Consider the following 18,961-nt stretch of genomic DNA (forward strand, 5'->3'; position numbering starts at 1 on the left):
TGAGATCAATTCCCTTTTATTGAATCTTGGAGCAGCATTTGGCTCCTTGATCACTCCCTTCTCATTGAAACATTTTCTTTCCCCCTACTTCACTGGCCTCTTCTCTGCATCCTCCTCCTAAACTCTAAATGATGAGTGACCCCTGGGCTCAGTCCTCAACTGTCCTCTCTCCTTTATCTACATTCCTTTCCTAAGTATAAGTATCTTCCACCCCATAGCTTTCAATATTATCCATGTTAGTGACTCCCAATTTAACTAGCCTCTGAGTCCTCCCATAAGCTACAGACAAGCATATCTATTTGCCTACTTGGCATCTCTATTAGAATGTTGAATAGACAACTTAACATTTTCAGAACATGCTCACTTTTCCCTACCCCTGAGTGAAATCTGTCCCTCTCCCCTTCCTCTTTCCCCCCATCTTTGTGAATTGACCCACATGAACATTTTGTTCTTGTCAAAAATGTTGCAGTCATCCTTGACTCCTTTCTTTCTCTCACAGCCCACACCCATGCCATTTGCAAACCTCTGCTCTACCTTTGGAAAAAAAATCCCTCACCTGACCATTTCCTTTCTGCCCTGACCACAGGGGTCCAAGTCACCATTGCTTATCCCGTGGCCTTCTGCCATAGCCTCCTAACTGGCCTCACAGGTTCTAGTCCTACCTCCCAAAAGCCCATTCTCCACATGGCCACCAGAGTAAGCTTTGAAAAACCTAAGGAGACAGACTCTCATCCTGCTCCCTACTCTCCAGTAGCTTCCCTTCACACTTAGAATATAATCCAAATCCCTGCTGAAGACCCTGAATCAGCTCAGTACTGTTAACTTGGTTCCAGCCCAGTTCCCCTGGGCTATACTTGTTTTTAGGATGGTAATAATACCCTCTCCCCTCCTTTCTGCTTATACTTGCTATTGATATCGTAATGACTCCAATTCCCCTTGTTTGAATCCATAAAAATCTTGAACTCCCTAGACTTGGGGAGACAGAGTTTTACGCTTATGGGCCGTCTGATCTGCATCATGCCAAGTAATAAACTCTTTCTCTCTTTCAAACCCCATCTCCCAGAAATTGGTCATTTGAGCGCATCAGGCAGAGAATCCACTGCCTTTGTCCAGTATCATTGCCAACTAAACCGTAAGCTTCTTGAGAACAGGGACCCTCTTCACTGTTGTATCCCTAATTCCGAGAACAGAGCCTCGATCCCTCAGAAAATTTATGCTGAATGAATGAATGAATGACTTGCAGAGGCAATAAGGCAATCAAATAAGTGGCGATGCTGTCGATTTCCATTATCACGGGTCCCCACACCCCTGTCAACTCCAGGGAGGCAGTAACCCTTCCCAGGGAAAGTGACTCAGTTTCTTTCGTCCTCCCGCCCAATGGGGGAGTCAAGACCCGGTTGGCGGCGAGCAGATGGAGGGGCGGCGGGGAGTCCCTCTCTATGGTCGGCCCCCGTCCCTCCTCCCTAGCACACGGCGTCGCTCTATGGTTCTTCCTGTCATTAGTCGGGAGGGGGCGCTGTGCGCAGGCGCGACGTGACGCCGCGGCCGGGCCGGAAGGAGCGAGCGGCGGCGACGAGGCTGGCGGCGGCGGCGGCTGCGGTGTATAAAAGCTGCGGCGCCGGAGGCCGCCAAGTCCGCTGCGCGAGCTGGTGAGTTGAGTGGCGAGTTAAGTGGCGACCGAGGTGGCACCCGGGCTCCGCGAGGCGAGGGGGGACTCCCTGTCCGGCGCCTCCCTGAAGCCGCGGGGTGGGGGCGGGGGCGGGAAGCCGTGGCCGTGAGGGGCCGCCGAGGGGGCCGGGGCCCACTGCGTCCCGGGTGCCAGCAGGGCCCGGGCGGCATCCCGGAGCGGAGCCCCGCGGCGAGGCGGGGGCGACTGAGCGCGCCGGCCGGGGACAGCCTCCCGCCGCTGCGGCCACTTGGGGAAGTTGGGCGACCCGACCCTGCGGCCTCGCCCGCCGGGGCGAGAGCACCTCCCTCCACCGCGAGGTCCGTGCGGGGGCATTTCGCCCCGCCGGCGGCTCCGTGCAGCGGAGGCAGCTGACGGTGACTTTGAACTCCAGCCCTCCAGAGCCCAGATCTTCCCCGGTGTGACTTCTCTTGGAAGTTGGCGACTCTGACTCCGTACTTGGGAGGGCACCCAGAGTGGTTCATTCAAAGCTCCTCTGCTGAGTGATAGCTCAGCCCGGGCTCCTGGAGCCCCTCGTGTGTGCCTGGCTCTGGGCAGCAAACAAGACTGGTGTTCCCGTTGAGAGGTGGCCGGAAGATGGTGTTGAACAATTTTCCAGAACTTTGGGCAGCCTCAGGCTTTTGACTAAGTCCATTGAGTTCCTACTGGGGATAGTTAAGTTTCTGGGGCCGGGGATTCCGATGTTAATCATCCAGAAGCCCTGCGGGGAGAGGACGGGGAAGATTTTATGAGAGGCCTCAATTTAGTAAGCTTGCTTGCCTGAAGGAGAGCAGCCTTGAAAGGGCCTTGCTTTGTTTCTTTTTCTTTGTATAAGTTATTTGTTGTGGCTGGGGGAAGGGAGTGGTAGTGAATTTGAGAGAATGGCTGGAAAGCCTGTGGCCGGATTTTGGACTTCCTTCTAAGCCTAAATAAAGGCTTTAGACTTTTATCCTAAAGCCCATCAGCAGGTAACGCGAAGAGAAGTCTTGCAACACCCTGGAGAAAGTTAATAAAGGAAATTGAGAGAGGAATCTGGGAGACTGGAAGTTTATGAAATAGATTAGGTGAGAGAGGCTGCGTTGGCGGACTGAAATATGTGCTACCATTTAATGAGTGCTTACTATATTCTAGGTCGCGTTAAGATCTTTGTGGACTTTGTAACTAAAACTCACACCTGCCAGTGTTATCATTTTACCTTCATTGTTATTATTAATAATAGAGGAAAACTAAGGGGGCCAACTGTCTGCCAGACACAGTTCCAAGCATTTTCTGTATAGTTGCTCCTTTAATCCTCTCAATGAACTGAGGCTGAGAAATAACTTACTAGTTACACAGCTTGTAAGGGGCAGCACTAGGAGTTGAACTCTTCTTTGGTTCCAGAGTTCATGCTTCCAATTATTCTGCTATACTCATGAATATTATTTTTTCTATAAAACATTTCTGGAGCATCTACCAGGCAAATGTTGTGTGTAGCTTTCTTAATAGCTGTATAATTGTGGTTGTAAGTACTTTGAACTTGACGGATGTTGTGTAAATGAACACTGGGTAACTAGTCTAGGAGAAAGGAAACTGAGGAAGTGACATTTAGGGAATAGAACTGAATAGTTAAGCAAAAGGCGGCAGTGAGGAAGAGAAATCCAGCCAGACAGGAGAGCCTGAAGTAGGAGTATGGCGTGTTCAAGGAGCTGAGCCATCACCACTGCAGGATGGTGAATGGGGGGGGGGAGATGTGTGAGGTGAGGTTAGCTATGTTAGCAAGAGTCTATGATGCCGTGTTTTGTAGGCTATGGTAAAATTTGTAGTTTACAAAAAAAAAAAAAAAAAATACCCTCAAAAGCTCACTGCTTGTGAAAATGTGCCAAGGGGTAGAGTACTTAGGGAAGAAGGGGCAGGGTGCCATGAGTTTGCAGAGATTGAATTTTAAGACAAGGTAAGGTGAAAACGTTGCCTCCCATCCCCTGAGGATGTACTCACTTATCTGTCCCAGTTTCTGACCCAATTTCCAGTTGACTTTTGAGGAGAATCTTAATTGTATATGTTAAACTCTTTAGCCCACCACCTGAAGATTCAGAATTTTGGAATTTAAGTTTTGGTTTAAACCGCTCCCTATTGTGGAAGGACACTTGGAAAACAATTTCTAGAGTTCTTTTAAACTCTGCTTAAACTACAGACTAATTGCATAATTATATCTGTAATTATGGAGGCTGTTTCTTATTGTGAAATTTAACATACAGAACAGTGATAACTTTCAAAGTACAATTTAACAAGTAGTTAGCAAATTTCAAAGAATGCTATGGGTTATAGTTCCACAATTTTGGTTACTTCCTTGTTGTGATATGTAACATATATACAGAAAGGTGATAGCTTTCAAAGTACAGTTTAACAAGTAGTTATATAGGTAATTTCAAAGAATGCTATGGGTTATAGTTGCACAGTTTCAGTTATTGGAAACTGTTTTATCTTAGTTATTTCATTTGTCTACACATTAAAATTAATACCTCGTTGCATTTTCTTATTCTGAATTCATCATCTGCCTTGTTCTTTCTTACTAGTATCACCATCCTCCAGTCACCCCATCTCAACATCTAAGTGAGCTTTGGCTCCCTTCTTTCTCTTGCCATGATGGCCAATTATGTGCAAAATCCCATTGGATTTTAATTCTGCCATCTGTATCTTGTATATTTTTCCTCCCCCTTCCCGCTATTACCACTAGTTCAGACTTAACTGGTTCTTGTTTCCTGCTACCAGATGTCTTCTACAGTCTGTCTTACACTTTGCACCTAGATTGATTTTCCTAAGACACAACTCTCCTTGCTTTACTTCCACCAGGTAAGAAAATAAAATTTGAGCTCCTTTTTAGTTATCTATTGATGCAGAACAAACCACCCCAAAACTTAATGGTTTAGAACATTTTGTTGACAATTTTGTAAGTCAGGAAATCAGGAAAGGCTTTATTGAGCCATTTTTCTGTGGTTCACATGGTGTCAGCGGAGGTAGCTGGGACTGGAGAATCCACTTCCAAGATGGCTTCTTCACTCAGAAGCCTTAACCAAGGGCTGGAAGGCTGGGCCCAGCTGGCCCTTCCCCTTTGCATGTAGTCTCAGGGCTTCTTCGTGGAGTCGCTCCAGCAGGGTAGTCAGACTTCGAACCTGAAGGCCCAGGGCTCTAGGAACCCTCGGTGGAAACTGTTGGCCTCTTAAAGAATAAGGCTGGAACTAGCACAGCTTTCTCTTCTGCTGTACCCTATTGGTTAAAGCAGTTAAAAGCCAGCCCAGAGTCAAATAGAGGGAAAATAAACCCCATCTCCCAGTGGAAAAAGTGTTCAAGGATTTGTAGCCATCTTTAATCTGCCACAAGCTCCTTAGTAAACATTGAAGGCCTTCACCGTACTTTTCCAGCAGCTTTGTCTCACTCATCTGACCTTACTGTGTCATCCTGCCAAACTGGACCCCATATATACTTCTAATGTTTGGTTTTTGTTCATGCTTTTCTCTCTTGTGGAGTATTCTCCTTTTCCATTCTCATTTCTTCAAATCTTACCTATCATTTAAACCTCAGCTTAAATACTGCGTTTGTTGCCAAGTCTTCCCTGACTACCTGCCCTCCCCCAATGGGAAATAGTCTTTTTCTGTCTAAATTGTCATAACACTTTATTGCACTAATGATTTTATACTTTGTAGTGTAGTTAGTTGTCTGTATATTTCTTTTCTCACTGATGGGATTCCAGGTCCTTTATGGCAAGAAACCTGTGTTTTCTTTGTATGTACGCCCCGTGACACATAGCACAAATTCTTTACACTCTGTGGCAGGCCCATGGTAAATATTTGCCAAATTATTTTAATGTGGTTTTAATTTTAAAATGTTTAAAGTGAATGTAAGTGATAGAAACTTAGTATTGAAAATATAAGGAATCAAAAAATGTAATCTTATTTCTTAGAGGTAACCCATTATTAACTTGTTTTTGTATTGATTTAATGTTGTCTTAGTTTGCTAATGCTGGAGAATGCAAAACACCAGAGATGGATTGGCTTTTATAAAACGGGGGTTTATTTCGCTACACAGTTACAGTCTTAAGGCCACAAAGCATCCAAGGCAACACATCAGCAACTGGGCACCTTCACCGGAGGATGGCCAATGGCATCCAGAAAACCTCTGCTAGCTGGGAAGGCAGCCGGCGTCTGCTCCAAAGCTCCGGCCTCAAAACGGCTTTCTCCCAGGACACTCCTCTCTAGCGAGCTTGCTCCTCTTCGAAACATCACTCCCAGCTGCATTCTCTTCCCTCTCTTTGAGTCAGCTCATTTATATAGCCACGCCTCCATGAGAACATCTCATCAGAATCATTGTCCACAGCTGGGTGGGACACACTCCAGGCAAATCCAACCAGCACCCAAGGGTCTGCCCCACACAAGACCACAAAGATAATGGCATTTGGGGGACACAATACACTCAAACCGGCACAAATGTTAAGTAAATGTTCCTGCAGAATTACAAAGAATGGATAGCCAAAGAATGGTTAAGATTAGAAACTAGTGTTTGAGTGAAAAGCGATAATCATTTATAGACACTTTTAAAATATGCTAGAAATAGGTGTGATGGGGCCTGGTACGACCCGGTAGGTCATCTCCCAGCCTGTGCCCAGTTCTGCCTTTCTCCTCTTGTCTGGGATGTTCAAGGGATTAACTCATTAAATTGGAAACATCTTTTATGACCCCAAAAGCAGTGTTGCAGAATGACGGGTATATTTATGGAGATTGTTCTGGAAATTGAGGACACTACAGAATCCAAAGACCGTGCAGTATTATATTAGGAGCATGTGGAAGAACAGTTAGTAGCTGCATATATGGAAGAATGTTAGAGATGGACACCCAAGGACTCTGGTCCCAGGGAAGCTACAGATACCAGATGAACTTACAGATGGAAGCAGAGATGCAGTTTTGAAGACCAGAGAATTGGGTGAGAGAATCCTGAGTGATTTCCTTCTTCCCCCTTTTTTTCCTGTCTTCCTTTGTTTTCTATAATGGGCAATACTTTTTAATTGGAGAAAATCCGAGTAAACTGATTGTTGTGTAACTTATGCCATGTTACCGGACTCTGGTTCTGTGGCTTTGGTGAACAGTTGCAGCCTGTCAAAGGAAGATGTTTTTGGAGCCATTCATTCATTCATTCAACAGCTGTGCTGGACACTGGGAATGCGGCAAGTTAGAGCCAAGAACATTTGGAGAAAACAATTAAAATGTGAATTCTCTCCCTATCATGTGTTGATTCATCCGTCAAGGAAGAGAAGGTACTAAAGATCGTTAAGACAGTTGTAGGAGATGGAAGAGAACATAGAAGAATTGTCATCAGTTCTTAGATTTTCGCAATATACTACTACTATATAAGATACTACAAAATAATGAGATAATGGAGTATATACTGTTTTTGGTTGTAATTCAGAAGCATTAACCCATATATTTGACTATTGATCATAGTCATAAATGTACATATGATCATTTTTGTAATAAAGAGAAAAGACAAGTACTTAAATATTCTTTCTTGAGTATCATTTCCTATGTCTGGACTCATTGTCATTTTTGTTTAATCATTTTCTTCCGCTGTCTGACCAAAAAAGCTGTCAGTAAGACTGTTCCTTGCTACTTCTAGAGGGAGAATTTTGTTATAGAAGGAAGAGAAGCTTTGCTGTGAATAGTTATCATACTAGTGAAAAGTAACTTGTGTGTGTGTGGGAGGAGAGATAAAGCCCTCCCTGCCACCGTTTGGCTGTATTATCAACTTATTATTAATAAACATGTATTACACTCCTACCAGCTACTTGTGATAACAAATCTGTTTTGATGGCATTTTACCAGTTGCAGAGTGGCTTCTCGTTTTTTATTTAATCTTCATCGCAGCCTTACAAGATTAGCTATTTCCGTTTCACAGGTGATAACAGTTGTCATAATGTCATACTAATTTTAAATGCTTAGTATGTGCTAGGCAATATGCTAAGCTCTTTACATATATTTAACTTAATTTTTAAAACAACCATATTATTCCCATTTACAAACGAGGAACTAGCCCAGTAGGTTAAGCAGTTTACCTAGAGTCAGTCTTCCACTAAACGGTAAAACCAGAATTCAGACTGTGGCAGTCTGACTGCAAAACCTAGTTGTAAAAAGAAGTAGTAAGAAGCTTGGCTTCTGGATTTAAGTGTTCAGAATACTTATGAAAAATCATATTTGAAGTTAAAGTAAAATATTTGATTAGATGCAGTTTATACTCTGGCACCAAAGCTCTTTCCTTTATTCTGTGTTCTTTATAAATAATATCAGTATTTCAAGTGAAAACCTCAAATTTATGCCTTGACTGTAATTTAAAATTGAGATACCTTTGTCCAGTTACAGATGCCAGAAAGTTCTGTTGTAATAACTTTGTTAACATACTTTTGATATACAGTATATACAACTTTGTATTCTGGTAGTTGGAAAAATGCTGATACTATTGGACTGTTAACTCCTTGTTAGCATCATTTTATGAGGAGCTAGAGTCGGGGCCCATCCCTCTGAAGCACAGGGCCTCTTCCACGAGGGCAAGGAAAACTGAGGTTTTCTCAGAGAAGAAATGGGCTGATGTCTGGACGGGTCACAGCATAATCTTGGAACTGAAAAGTCTCGGAGCAGTTGTAATCAGCCCCCTTTGAGTCTTAGTTATTTTCAGTTCTCTAGTTTCCATCAAAGTAAAGTAAAGATGTGATTCAGACATCAGATGGTACAGGAAGAGTTAATGAAAAGCAGTAGTCCTGCCTAAAGCCTTTCTTGCTTACCCCCTACTGTTTCACACAGGGAACCACTTTTTTTTTTTTTTTTAATATGACATTTTTTTTCCCTGAAACTTTTCATTGTGAAATACAACCCACATAAGGAAAAATTTCACCCCAAACAGCTAAGTAAACCCTACCTATGTCTAAACTTTATATAAATGGAGCCATTTAATAAGTATTCTTTTGTGTCTGGAGTCTTTCACTCAATTATTGTTTAAAGATGCTTCCATGTTGTGTGTAGCTATTCATGTTTATTGCTATATAGGTTTTATCTGTATGAATATACCACAGCATATTCATCCATTCCATCACTGATGTGAGTCATTTTCAGCTTTTGGCTATTACAAATAATGCTGCTGTGAGCATTCTTGTACATATATTCTGGTGCATTATAAGCATATATTTCTGTAAAATATACTCTTAGCACTGGAATTGTTGGGTCTTAAGGTATGCATATCTTCCACTGTAGTGCATAAAGTAACCTTTTTTTTGTACGAGTGTGTTACCACTTCACAATCCCGCCAACAGTATTTGAAACTCCCCATTACTCCAAATCCTCAGCACTTGTTATTATCAGTTGTCAGAATTTTAGCCATTCTGTGTGCATGTAATATCTCATGGATTTTTTTTTAAACCCTTTTATCTTAAAACAGCAAATATGGAAAATGATTAGTGTAATGAATTATTGTAAGGCACTTGTATGTACCACCCAGGTCAAAAAGTAGACCCTCTTCAGCCATCTCCAGGCTCCCTCCATGTATCCTGTCCCAATCAGCAGGTTCCCTCTCCTTAAAAGTAACCCTTAGTCTGACTTTAATAATCACTTCTTAACATTTCTGTATGGTATCACCCAAGATACTATAGCTTAATTGTACCCATTTTAGTATTTTGATTTCTTTTAAATCTCCTACGGTATGGCTTCCTTTTCTGTTCTTTTCCTTATAATTTATCTGTCATACCTGAACCGTTTGACCTGTATATAATTTTCTCTTCTTTATATCTATGGGATCTGTAGTGATGTTTTCTTTTACCTTCCTGATAATAGTAATCTGTGTTTTCTCCCTTTTTCTTCTGTAATCAGTCTTTCTAAAGGTTTGCCAATTTTAATAATCTTTTTAGTTAGTATGTTTTACTTGAATTTTTCTTTGTTGTATTCTGCCTTCTATTGTTGATTTCTGCTCTTGTGAATTTCTTCTATCTACTTTGTCTGGGTTTAATTTATTATTTTTGTAGCTTCTTGAGATTGAAGTTTAGATCATTGATTTCAATCTTTTTCCTTCTCTAAAATAAACATTTGTATCTGTAAAACTCCCAAGCACTGCTTTAACTCCACCCTACACATTTGGTATGTTTTGTTTTCATTATTTTTCTGTTCATTCATCAGAATATCTTCTAATTTTCATTGTGTTTTTTTCCTTTGACCCATGGATTATTTAGATATTTGCTGCTTAATTTCCAATATTTAGGAATTCCCTAGTCATCTTTCTGTTATTGACTATGGTCATATAACATTACACTGGATGATTTCAGCCATTGAAATTTGTGGAAACTGGCTTTATGGCTCAGCATATGGTCTGTCTTATAAATCTTCCTAGCCCACTTGAAAAAAATATGTTCTGCAGTTGGGTGGAGTTGACTATAAATATCAATTAGGTCAAGCTGTCTGGTAGTACTATTCAAGTCTTGTATTCAACTGTAACTGTGAATTTTGTCTTATTACCTTAAGTTCTGTCAATTTATGCTGTATGTATTTTTAATGCAATTTTATTGAGATATATTCACATACCAGATAATCATCCAAAGTGTATAATCAGTGGTTCGCGGTATCATCATATAGTTGTGCATTCATCATCACAATCAATTTTTGAACACTTTTATTACTCCAAAAATAAGTAAATAAAAATTAAAAAGAACATCCAGAGCATCCCATATCCCTTATCCCCCCACATTATTTATTTCTTTTTTGTCCTTATTTTCTTACTCATCTGTCCATACACTGGATAAAGGGGTTGTCAGTCACACTTTTTTCACAATTAAACAGTCACACCATAAAAATTATATAGTTTTTACAGTCATCTTCAAGAATCAAGACTACTGGATTACAGTTCAGCAGTTTCAGGTATTTCCTTCTAGCTATTCCAATACACTAAAAACTAAAAAGGGATATCTATATAATGCGAAAGAATAACCTCCAGAATGACAACTCTATTTGAAATCTCTCAGCCACTGAAACTTACATTGTGTCATTTCTCTTCCCCCTTTTGGTCCAAGAAGGCTTTCTCAGTCCCTTGAGGCCAGGGCCAGGCTCATCCCCAGGAGTCATATCACATGTTGCCAGGAAAATTTACATCTCTCAGAGTCTTGTCCCATGTAAGGGGGAGGGCAGTGAGTTTATTTGCAGAATTGGCTTAGAGAGGCCACATCTGAGCAACAAAAGAGGTTCTCTGGAGTGACTCTTAGGGATAATTATAAGTAGGCTTAGCTTCTCCTTTGCAGGAAAAGTTTTGTAAAGGCAAGCCCCAAGATCGAGGGCTTGGCCTGTTAGATTGGTAGTACCCAATGTTTTTGAAAATATCTGAAATTCCCCAGGTGGGGAAGTTTGGTATTTTTCCACATTTTTCCCCAGTCCCTCAAGGGGCCTTTGCAAATACTTTTTTATTCTCTGCCCAAATTATTTTGGGATGTATCGGGGTATCACACTAATATGTACAAACCAACAAAATCTCACTCCCTATTCAAGTTTCCATGTAACTATAGTGTTCAAATAAACTGATCATACAAGGTAAATTAAATAATGTGCTACAGAAAATATAAATTTTGCACCAAGTAAACATCTCTACCTTTGGTCTCATATTGAAGTTGAGGTTTTAAAACACTATCACTATTGTCTTTTACCCTTTAGTCTGATTTGCCTTTGTCCTGACCAGATCAGCTTCATTCACATCTCTTAATTGAAGTGTAATCTCTTTTTCAGCTTTTTTTAACAGTTGCTGTGTGAGGTAATACTTACTTTCATAGCTGCAGAACTCTAGTTCTGAGTCTCAGCTATCTATTTTTGAAGCTAGATTATTTGAGTCATACATTGGGATTATTATATCTTCCTCTGAGTTGATTCTTTTATCTAGATGACGTCTTTCTACTTGTCTCTAGTAATGTGTCTTGTAGTGTCTATTTTGCCTGATATTTATATACTCAGTTTTTTTAATGGGTTTTCTTGTCATTAAAAAAAAAAAAAACAACAGACAAAAGGAACAGATAAAGTAGTTGAAGAGAGAATTTCAACAGAGAATTGGAAGTTATTTAAAAATGAACATTCTAGAACTGAAAAATATAGTATCTGAATTTAAGAGTCTATCAGATGATTGTGGTGATGAATGCATAACTGTGTTATCATACTGTGGACAGTGGATTGTATATCATGGATGATTGTATGGTGTGTGGATGTATTTCAATAAAACTGAATTTAATAAAAAATTAAATTAAATTAAATTAAAAAAAAAAAAAGAGTCTATCAGATGAGGAGGAGCAGAGGAGTGGGAGACTGTTAGTCCCCCCCGGAACAATTCATAAATGACCAAAAACTAGTAAATAACCTGGAATAACTGCGGGGAGACAAACGTGACTGTCCACTCATCATCCACCAACCTGAATTGGGAGGAATGCCCGAGGTCACGGCATAAAATCTGTAAGTAAAACTGTGGACCTGCACTGAGAGCCGAGAGCCAAGAGCCCCTCCCTCACGGAAGCCTCGTGGTGCTAGAAAGCAGCACTCTCTCAGCCCAGCTCCAACTGGGGTTTTAATGTTAACTGCTCAATACAGACAGTGAATCCTCAACAAGCAGGCAGAGGCTTTTGGTGACAACTGACCTTGGGAGAGTCAGAGGACGTATCTGTCTCAGGACGGGGAGCCCAGAGGGTCAGGTGCTATCTCTGGCTGATGGGTGAACCTGGGAGCTTTTCTGTCCCTTACTCTCTCTGTGGAGAAAACCTCAGCCGTTTTCAGCCGGCAGTGCTTTGCAGTAAAGACAACCTCAGCCATTTTAACATCAAAACACTTTGATCAGCAGAGTCAGAGAAACAAAGAACTTACTGATAGGCAGATGACCTCTCTGGAGGGGGCATAGCCTGGGGGAGGAGAGCCACAGGCCACACTCTCTTACACAGGCGGTGACAGGCTAACAGGTGCATCTGCCAGGCAGAAAAGCACAGGTGTATCAATCCTCTAAGAAAAACCTTCAGGGAAACCAGATACTGAATATTACCTCCTTCTGTGACCTGAGCCTGTTCTTGTCTGGGAAAACCTGATTGGGGTGGCCTAGAAAGTCAGATGCCTAGACAACAGAAAACTACAACCTACACTAAGAAAAATGAAGCTATGGCCCAGTCAAAAGAACAAACATACACTTCAACTGAGATACAGGAATTTAAATAACTATTGCTAAATCAATTCAAAAAGTTTAGAGAATATTTCGCAAAAGAGATAGAGGCTGTAAAGAAAACACTGGGCATACATAAGGCAGAAATCGAAAGTTCAAAAAACAACTAGTAGAATCTATGGAAACGAAAGACACAACACGAGACGAAAGACACAATGGAAACATACAACAGCAGATCTCAAGAGGCAGAAGAAAACACTCAAGAACTGGAGAACAAAACACCTGAAAGCTTACATGCAAAGGAGCAGATGGAGAAAAGAATGAGAAAATATGAGCAACGTCTCTGGGAACTTAAAGATGAAACGGAGTACAAGAATGTATGTATCATTGGTGTCCCAGAAGGAGAAGAAAAGGGAAAGGGGGCAGAGGCAATAATAGAGGAAATAATCAATGAAAATTTCCCATATTTTATGAAAGACATAAAATTACAGATCCAAGAAGTGCAGCATACTCCAGACAGAATAGATCTCAATAGGCCTACGCCAAGACACTTAATCAGATTATCAAATGTCAAAGACAGAGAGAATCCTGAAAGCAGCAAGAGAAAAGCAATCCATCACATACAAAGGAAGCTTAATAAGACTCTGTGCGGATCTCTCAGCAGAAACCATGGAGGCAAGAAGGAAGTGGTGTGATATATTTAAGATACTGAAAGAGGAAAAACCGCCAACCAAGAATCCTATATCCAGCAAAGCTGTCCTTCAAATATGAGGGAGAGTTCAAAATATTTTCCGACAGACAGACAATGAGAGACTTTGTGAACAAGACACCCGTCCTACAGGAAATACTAAAGGGAGCACTGCAGAGTGATAGGAGAAGACAGGAGTGGTTTGGAACACCATTTTGGGAGATGGTAGCACAGCAATGTAAGTACACTGAACAAAGATAACTATGAATATGGTTGAGAGAGGAAGGTTGGGAACATGTGAGACACCAGAAGAAAGGAGGAAAGTTAAAGAATGGGGCTGTGTAACTTGGTGAAATCTAGAATGTTCAACAATTGTGATAAAATGTACAAATACGTTCTTTTATGAGGGAGAACAAGCAAATGTCAGCCTTGCAAGGTGTTAAAAATGGGGAGGGATGCAATCAGCGTAAACTAGAGACTGTAATAACAGAATCATTGTATTATGCTTCCTTTAATGTAACAAAGGCAGTATACTAAGGTAAATGCAGATAAGAGGAGGGGATAGGGGAGGCATGTTAGACACTTGACATTGGTGGTGTTGCCTGACTCTTTATTCTACTTTGATTTAAGGTGACTTTTCCTTTTGCTGCTTCCTAGCTGTCATTTTTTTTCCTCTTTCCTTTGCCTCTCTACCTTCTTTGATGCTCCCTCCTGCCTTGTGGAAGAAATGTAGATGCGCTTATATAGATAGTGGTGAAGGTGGTGAACTCATAAAGATGTGACCATACAGAGAACCGTCGATTGTTTACTTAGGATGGAATGTATGGTGTTTGAACAAAACCATCTTAAAAAAAAAAAAAATGGGTTGATGACAAAACCTCAAGGGCAATTTACTAAGTAAAATAAGCCAGACACATGAGGACAAATATTGCAGGGTCTCACTGATAAGAACTAATTATAATAGGTAAACTCATAGACATGAAATATAAGGTACCAAGATATAGGACAAGGCTTAAGAATGGGGAGTGGTTGCTTAGTATGAGCAAAATGTTCAACTAGGATGAACTTAAATGTTTGGAAATGAACAGAGGTGTCGGTAGCAAGATGTGAGAATAACTAACAGTGCTGAATGGCACGTCAGTGAGGTGGAAAGGGGAAGCTCAGAGTCATATATGTCACCAGAAGGAAAGTTGGAGGTCAGAAGATGGGAATGTATAAAACTGAATCCTGTGGTGGGCAATGTCCATGATTAACTGTACAAATATTAGAAAACTCTTCCATGAACCAGAACAAATGTATGACAATACAACTAGAAGTTAATAATAGAGGGGCATATAGGGAAGAAATATATATGTATTGCAAACTATATACTAAAGTTAGTAAGTATTTCAACATTCTTTCATAAACAGTAACAAATGTACTTTACCAACTCTACGAGTCAATAATTGAGGGGGGGTTGGTAAGGGATATGGATCTTTTTTTTTTTCTTTTTTTTCTTTTTTTTCTTTTTACATCTTTCACTTTATTTCTTGTCTGGAGTAATGAAAAGGTTCTAAAAATTGAGCAGAAATTAAGTGCGGTGATGGATGCACAGCTGCATGAGGGTACCGGGGCAATTGATTGTACACTTTGGATCTCTGAATAATTGTATGGTATCTGAACAATCCCAATAAAAATTAAAAAAAAAAAAAAAGAGCCAGTTTTATCCTTGTGGATCACACTCCCTTTAGTGTATGGATTGGTGAGTAGAAAAATAGGGATAAAAACTAACTGACAAATAGGGTGGGGTGGGGGGATGGTTTGGGTGTTCTTTTTTTACTTTTATTTTTTATTTTTATTCTTTCTGAGGTAAGGAAAATGTTCAGAAATAGATTGTGGTGATGAATATATAACTATATGATCGTACTGTGAACAGTTGATTGTATACCATGGATGATTGTTTAGTATGTGAATATATTTCAATAAAACTGAATTAAAAAAAAAATAGAATATCAGATGAGTTGTTAATGTTTAGGATATTGTTTTCTTTTCTTTTGCTTTAAAGCTTTTGGTTTTCTTATATTTAAAGTAAGTATCTTGTAAAATATCACTTAGTTTAGTTCTCTTTATCCATACTGGCAGTTTTTGTTTTATAATTGGAGTAGTTAGTGTTTATATAATTTGACATAATTGAGTTTTTAAGTGTACCATGGTACTTTTGGTTTTTTATTTGCCCCATTTGGTTTTTGATCCTTTATTCCTCTTTTCATGTCTTCTTTTGTATTAGTTATTTTATATTGTTTCATTTTTTCTCTTCTATTAGTTTTTAATTATGCATTCTTTCATTGTACTTTTAATAGTTACCCTAGAGAAGACAATATGAATCTTTGTTACAGTGTACCTTAAATAAGACCTTTTTCCATTTCCCAGCCACTGCAAGAGCCTTAAGACAGTGTAACTCCATTTATCTCCTATTAGCTTTTTATTTTCATGCATGTCTTTATTTTATTACTCATCTATCCATTCACTGAATAAAGGGGGTGTCAGTCACAAGGTTTTTACACTCACATTGTCACAAGATAAAAGCCGTATAGTTATACAGTCATTATCAAAGATCAAGGCTATTGGATTACAGTTCAACAATTTCAGGTATTTCCTTCTGGCTACTCTAATGCCCTAGAAACTAAAAAGAAATGTTGATATAATGAGTCAGTAGTCATAATCATTTGTTAAATCCTCCCTCTCCTTTGATCCTTCTTTGAATCTTTAGGGATATCTGGGCAATGACCATTCTAACTTTGTACTGAAAAGGAATGTTGACATTGCAGGGTAAAGGAATAGAACTAGTTGATATTCTTGGAGAGGTTAGTGCCTCTGGCATAGGAACAATCTGGAGGCTTTAAGTTTCTGAGAAATTAAACTTAATAAGTAAAAGTTTTATATTGTCTTACAGCCAGGGAATTCTTTAGAGTTTTCAGGAATACTGTTGGTTGGGGCTTGGCATACTGTGGCAAATCGCAGTATCTAGCTGAAGCTTGCGTAAGAGTAATCTCCAGAATGACCTCTTGACTTTATTTGAAATCTCTTAGACACTGAAACTTTATTTTATTTCTTTTCCCTCTTTTGGTCAAGAAGGCATTGTAAAATCCCATGATGTCAAGGCCAGGCTCATCCCTGAGAGTCATGTCCCATGTTGCCAGGGTGACTTATACCCCTAGGAGTCCTGTCCCACAGAAGTTGAAGTTTTAACATACAGACAATATCATAACTATACAATATTTGTCCTTTTGTTTCTGGCTTATTTCTTTTTCTTTTTTTTTTTTTTTTTTTTTTTTTTTTTTTTTGTAATGCATTCCTTTTCATGGTTTGGTGGATTTCCACTAAACAAATATGGCACAGTTTTATGTATCCATTTAATTGTTGATGGACTTTTAGCCTGATTCTTTGGCTGTTTTAAGTGAAGTGGCTGTGAACATTCTTGTGCCACTCTTGGTGGGAACATGGGCTCATTTTTTCCTGGGTATATACAGCTATGAGAGGAAGTGCTGGAACTGAAGATAAAGTGCAGGTACTGTCAAAGTTTCTCAAAAGTAATAGAAACAATTTATATTCCCACCAGCCATACTGAGAGTTCCATGGATGAATATCCTTTCCAAAACTTGGGACTGTCAGACATTTTAATTAGAGCTATTCACTTGAAGTTGTAGTGGTATCTCATTTAGTGCCTGTTTTAAGTCAACTTTTTTTTAAACTTAGTTGTCACTTAGGAGGGGGCTGAGGGACACTGAATTGTCCTGTTTCTTGATCTGGTGGTGGTGTCATGTGTATGTTTATGTACATTATGGTTGGTGCTTTGTGTGTCCTTTTTTTTTTTTCTCCTATCTTCATTTTATTGAGATATATTCACATACCACGCAGTCATACAAAACAAATCGTACATTCGATTGTTCACGGTACCATTACATAGTTGTACATTCATCACCTAAATCAATCCCTGACACCTTCATTAGCACACACACAAAAATAACAAGAATAATAATTAAAGTGAAAAAGAGCAATTGAAGTAAAAAAGAACACTGGGTACCTTTGTCTGTTTGTTTGTTTGTTTCCTTCCCCTATTTTTCTACTCATCCATCCATAAACTAGACAAAGGGGAGTATGGTCCTTATGGCTTTCCCAATCCCATTGTCACCCCTCATAAGCTACATTTTTATACAATTGTCTTCGAGATTCATGGGTTCTGGGTTGTAGTTTGATAGTTTCAGGTATCCACCACCAGCTACCCCAATTCTTTAGAACCTAAAAAGGGTTGTCTAAATTGTGCGTACGAGTGCCCACCAGAGTGACCTCTCGGCTCCTTTTGGAATATCTCTGCCACTGAAGCTTATTTCATTTCCTTTCACATCCCCCTTTTGGTCAAGAAGATGTTCTCCGTCCCACGATGCCGGGTCTACATTCCTCCCCAGGAGTCATATTCCACGTTGCCAGGGAGATTCACTCCCCTGGGTGTCTGATCCCAGGTAGGGGGAGGGCAGTGATTTCACCTTTCAACTCTGGCTTATTTCACTCAGCGTAATGTCCACAAGGTTCCTTCACCTCGTTGCATGCCTCACAACGTCATTCCTTTTTGTAGCTGCACAATATTCCATCGTATATATTCACCGCAGTTTGCCCTTCCTCTCCTCGGTCGATGTACCCTTGGGCAACCTCCGTCCATTAGCAATCGTCGATAATGCTGCCATAAACACTGGTGTGCAAATGTCTATTTGTGTCCCTGCTTTCAGTTCTTCTGTGTATACTGTATATATACCTAGTATGACAGATACCATGGCAACTCCATACCCAGCTTCCTGAGGAACTGCCACATTGCCTTCCAGAGTGGCTGCCCAATTCCACTTTCCCATCAACAGTGAATAGGTTTCTCCACCTCTCCTCCAGCACTTGTAGTTTTCTGTTTGTTTTTTTTTTTAAGTTTTATTCACACACCATACAGTCCATCCTAAGTGTACCATCAATGGCTCCTGATATAATCACTTAGTTATGCATTCACCACAACAATTTATATGAGAACATTACCATTTCTTCTGAAATGAAAGAAGGAAAAAAAGAAAGAAAGAAAAAAAAATCCCATACTCCTCCTTTATATCCCCCTCTCATTTACATTTAGCTTTGGTGGATTGCCTTTGTTACAATTAATGAAAGAATATTAACAGTGTTACTGTTAACTATGGACTTTAGTTTGCATTAATTGTACTTTTTCCCATATACCTTCCTGTGATGGTTAGGTTCATGTGTCAGCTTGGCCAGGTGATAGTACCCAGCTGTCTGGTCAAGCAAACAGTGGCCTAACAATTGCTGCGAGGATGTTTGTGGCTGGTTAATAAAACAACAGGCTGGTTTATTAAATCATCAGTCAATTGACTGCAGCTGTGACTGATGACTCACCAAAGGGT

At 40.1% G+C, this 18,961-nt stretch overlaps 1 protein-coding gene across 5 annotated transcripts in view; it reads left to right on the forward strand.

Moving 5' to 3' along the window:
* Positions 1-1,543: 1,543 nt before the first annotated feature.
* Positions 1,544-18,961, forward strand: part of RNF216 (ring finger protein 216) — a 185,566-nt gene continuing 168,148 nt past the window's right edge. For 4 of the 5 annotated variants that reach the window (XM_037815392.1, XM_037815395.1, XM_037815394.1 and 1 more), the window contains exon 1: positions 1,544-1,649. The gene's annotated coding sequence lies outside the window, so the exon portion shown is untranslated. The remainder of the gene's footprint in view (positions 1,650-18,961) is intronic. The other variant, XM_037815393.1, reaches the window with a different exon arrangement.

Source organism: Choloepus didactylus, chromosome 21 (genome assembly GCF_015220235.1).
Source record: "Choloepus didactylus isolate mChoDid1 chromosome 21, mChoDid1.pri, whole genome shotgun sequence".
Taxonomy (NCBI): domain Eukaryota; kingdom Metazoa; phylum Chordata; class Mammalia; order Pilosa; family Megalonychidae; genus Choloepus; species Choloepus didactylus.